Source organism: Arachis stenosperma, chromosome 10, assembly GCF_014773155.1.
Source record: "Arachis stenosperma cultivar V10309 chromosome 10, arast.V10309.gnm1.PFL2, whole genome shotgun sequence".
NCBI lineage: Eukaryota > Viridiplantae > Streptophyta > Magnoliopsida > Fabales > Fabaceae > Arachis > Arachis stenosperma.
The window spans coordinates 88,002,988-88,007,834 of record NC_080386.1 but is presented as its reverse complement, the minus strand read 5'-3'; the positions used below and the strand labels follow the sequence as shown (position 1 = coordinate 88,007,834).

General features: G+C 39.0%; 1 non-coding gene across 1 annotated transcript; it reads left to right on the top strand.

Moving 5' to 3' along the window:
- Positions 1-3,592: 3,592 nt before the first annotated feature.
- LOC130958526 (small nucleolar RNA R71) lies at positions 3,593-3,696 on the top strand. The gene has a single exon (XR_009077642.1). It is a non-coding gene; the product is annotated as a small nucleolar RNA R71 (small nucleolar RNA).
- The last annotated feature ends 1,151 nt before the right edge of the window (positions 3,697-4,847 follow it).

The following is a 4,847-nucleotide window of genomic DNA, read 5'->3' as shown; positions in this document are numbered from 1 at the left end:
GCAAACGAAAAAAAAAAGAGAAAGAAGAAAAGAGAAAGAAAAAGAATAATAGTTGTGATCCAAGGCAATAAGAGTGTGCTTAAGACCCTGGACACCTCTAATTGGGGACTTTAGCAAAGCTGAGTCACAATCTGAAAAGTTTCACCCAATTAGTGTCTGTGGCATGTATGTATCTGGTGGTAATACTGGAAGACAGAGTGCTTTGGGCCACGGCCAAGACTCAATAAAGTAGCTATGTTCAAGAATCATCATACTTAACTAAGAGAATCAATAACACTATCTGGATTCGTTCCTAGAGACCAATCATTCTGAGTTCCAAGGGATAAAGTGAGATGCCAAAACTATTCAGAGGCAAAAAGCTAAAAGCCCCGCTCATCTAATTAATACTGATCTTCATAGATGTTTTTGGAGTTCATTGCATATTCTCTTCTTTTTATCTTATTTGATCTTTAGTTGCTTGGGACAAGCAACAATTAAGTTTGGTGTTGTGATGACGGATAATTTGTACGCTTTTTGGCATTGTTTTTAGTATATTTTTAGTAGTTTTTAGTTTAGTTCTTAGTATATTTTTATTAGTTTTTAGTTAAATTCACTTTTCTGGACTTTACTATGAGTTTGTGTGTTTTTTCTGTGATTTCAGGTATTTCTGGCTGAAATGAGGGACCTGAGCAAAAATCTGATTCAGAGACTGAAAGGACTGCAGATGCTGCAGATGCTGTTGGATTCTGACCTCCCTGCACTCGAAGTGGATTTCTGGAGCTACGAAGCCCAATTGGCGCGCTCTCAACGGCGTTGGAAAGTAGAATCCTGGGCTTTCCAGCAATATATGATAGTCCATACTGTGCCCAAGATTTGATGGCCCAAACCGGCGTTCAAAGTCACCTCAGAATTCCAGCGTTAAACGCCGGAACTGGCACCTAATTGGGAGTTAAACGCCCAAACTGGCATAAAGCTGGCGTTTAACTCCAAGAGAAGTCTCTACACGAAAATGCTTCATTGCTCAGCCCAAGCGCACACCAAGTGGGCCCGGAAGTGGATTTTGTCATTTACTCATCTTTGTACACCCTAGGCTACTAGTTTTCTATATAGACCTTTTACTATTGTATGGGAGTCTTTTTGATCATGTTTTGATGATTGAACTCACTTTGGGAGGCTGGCCATTCGGCCATGCCTAGACCTTGTTCTTATGTATTTTCAACGGTGGAGTTTCTACACACCATAGATTAAGTGGAGCTCTGCTGTACCTCGAGTATTAATGCAATTACTATTGTTCTTCTATTCAATTCCGCTTGTTCTTTGTCCAAGATATTGTTCTTCACTTGATGAAGGTGATGATTGACACTCAAGAACTGATGGCGGCATTCAAGAGAATCCGGAAGGTCTAACCTGTCTGTGGTATTCTGAGTAGGATTCAATGATTGAATGACTGTGACGTGCTCAAACTTGTAACCTGCTGGGCGTTAGTGACAGACGCAAAAGAGGATTCTATTCCAGTAGGGGAGGGAACCAACCGGTGATTAGCCGTACTGTGACAGAGTGCGTGAGCATTAGTTTTCACTGAGAGGATGGGAGGTAGCCATTGACAACGGTGAAACCCTACACAAGCTTGCCATGGAAAGGAGTAAGAAGGATTGGATGAAGGCATTAGGAAAGTAGAGAGACGGAAGGGAAGGCATCTTCATTCGCTTATCTGAAGCTCTCACCAATGATATGCATAAGTATCTCTATCTTTATCTTATTACTTTATTCATCATCTATACCCATTTGAGTCTGCCTGACTGAGATTTACAAGATGACCATAGCTTGCTTCATACCACCAATCTCCGTGGGATCGACCCTTACTCGCGTAAGGTTTATTACTTGGACGACCCAGTGCACTTGCTGGTTAGTTGTGCGAAGTTGTGTTTATGCCATGGTATTGAACACCAAGTCTTTGGAGCCATTACCGGGGATTGTTCTGTGTAAAAGTTGTGATCACAATTTCGTGCACCAGCCTCCCAACACCAAACTTAAAGTTTAACTGTGGGGCTCTTCTTGACTCTGAACTGAGAGAAGCTCTTCATGCTTACTCTCTTTTGTCACAGAGGGATGGCCATGTGCCTTAAACACAAGGTAGTCTCCATTCAATTGAAGGACTAATTCACCTCTGTTGACATCTATCACAGCTCCTGCTGTGGCTAGGAAAGGTCTTCCAAGGATGATGCATTCATCCTCTTCCTTCCTAGTGTCTAAGATTATGAAATCAGCAGGGATGTAAAGGCCTTTAACCTTTACTAACACGTCCTCTACTATTCCATAAGCTTGTCTCAATGACTTATCTGCCAGTTGTAATGAGAACAAGGCATGTTGTACCTCAATGATCCCCAGCTTCTCCATTACAGAGAGTGGCATAAGATTTATCCCTGACCCTAGATCACATAGAGCTTTTTCAAAGGTCATGGTGCCTATGGTACAAGGTATTAAGAACTTGCCAGGATCTTATCTCTTTTGAGGTAAAATTTGCTGAATCCAGGTTTCTATTTCATTAATGAGCAAGGGAGGTTCACTTTCCCAAGTTTCATTACCAAACAACTTGGCATTCAGCTTCATGATGGCTCCTAAATATTGAGCAACTTGCTCTCCAGTCACATCTTCATCCTCTTCAGAGGAAGAATAGTCTTTAGAGCTCATGAATGGCAGAAGGAGATCTAATGGAATCTCTATGGTCTCTATATGAGCCTCAAATTCCTTTGGATCCTTAATAGGAGACTCCTTCTTGCTTGAGGGACGTCCCAGGAGGTCTTCCTCACTAGGATTTTCGTCCTCCTCCTCCCTTGTGCATTCGGCCATGTTGATTACATCAATGGCCTTGCACTCTCCTTTTGGATTCTCTTCTGTATTGCTTGGGAGAATACTGGGAGAGGTTTCAATGACTTTCTTACTCAGCTGGCCCACTTGTGCCTCCAGATTTCTGATGGAGGATCTTGTTTCACTCATGAAACTGAAAGTGGCTTTTGACAGATCAGAGACTAGATTGGCTAAATTGGAAGTGCTTTGTTCAGAATTCTCTGTCTGTTGCTGAGAAGATGATGGAAAAGGCTTGCTATTGCTCAGCCTATTGCGTCCACCATTGTTAAAGCCTTGTTGAGGCTTTTGTTGATCCTTCCATGAGAAATTTGGATGATTTCTCCATGATGAATTATAGGTGTTTCCATAAGGTTCACCCATGTAATTGACCTCTACCATTGCAGGGTTCTCAGGATCATAAGCTTCTTCAGAAGCTGCCTCTTTAGTACTGTTGGATGCATTTTGCCATCCATTCAGACTTTGAGAGATCATGTTGACTTGTTGAGTCAACACTTTGTTCTGAGCCAATATGGCATTCAGAGCATCAATCTCAAGAACTCCCTTTCTCTGAGGTGTCCCATTATTCACGGAATTCCTCTCAGAAGTGTACATGAACTGGTTATTTGCAACCATGTCAATGAGTTCTTGAGCCTCTTCAGGCATTTTCTTTAGGTGAATAGATCCACCTGCAGAATGGTCCAATGACATTTTTGAAAACTTAGATAGACCATAATAGAATATATCTAATATGGTCTATTCTGAAAACATGTCAGATGGACACCTTTTGGTCAACTGCTTGTATCTTTCCCAAGCTTCATAGAGGGATTCACCATCTTTTTGTTTGAAGGTCTGAACATCCACTCTAAGCTTGCTCAGCTTTTGAGGAGGAAAGAATTTATCCAAGAAGGTTGTGACCAGTTTATCCCAAGAGTCCAGGCTATCCTTAGGTTGTGAATCCAACCATATTCTAGCTCTGTCTCTTACAGCAAAAGGGAAAAGCATGAGTCTGTAGACTTCAGGATCAACTCCATTCGTCTTAACAGTCTCACAAATCTACAAGAACTTAGTTAAAAACTGATAAGGATCTTCAGATGGATGTCCATAAAACTTGCAGTTCTGTTGCATTAAAGCAACTAGTTGAGGCTTAAGCTCAAAATTATTGGCTCCAATGGCAGGAATGGAGATGCTTCTTCCATCAAATTTGGACGTTGGCTTTGTGAAGTCAACAAGCATTCTCCTTGCATTATTATTATTTTCAGCTGCCATCTCCTTCTCTTGCTCTAATATTTCTGAAAGATTACCTTTAGATTATTGTAACTTAGCTTCTCTTAATTTTCTCTTCAGAGTCCTTTCAGGTTTTGGATCAATTTCAACAAGAGTGCCTTTTTCCTTGTTCCTGCTCATATGAAAGAGAAGAAAGCAAGAAAAGAAAGAGGAATCCTCTATGTCACAGTATAGAGATTCCTTTATGTTAGTAGAAGAAGAGAGGGGAGAAGAGTGAAGAAGAGTGGGTTTGGATATTTAGATGAAGAGAGGTGAAGAGAAGTGTTAGTAAATAAATAATTAAATAGAATAAGAGAGAAGAGATAGAAAATTTCGAAAATAATTTTGAAAAAGAGGTTAGTATTTTCGAAAATTAAAGATAAGATAAAATTAAAATTAAAATTTAAAACAAAAAGAGTTTTTGAAAAAGAGATGAGATATTTTCGAAAATTAGAGAGGGAAAAGTAGTTAGGTGGTTTTGAAAAAGATAAGAAACAAACAAAAAGTCAAATAGTTAGTTGAAAAAGATATTAAAATCCAATTTGAAAAGATAAGAAGATAAGAAGTTAGATAAGATATTTGAAATCAAATTTTTGAAAAAGATAAAATTTTGAAAAAGATAAGATATAAAAGATATGATAAGATATGTTTGAAAAAGATTTTAATTTTAAAATTAAAATTTAATTACTTCACTAACAAGAAACTACAAGATAAGATTCTAGAATTTAAAGATTGAACCTTTCTTAACAAGAAAGTAA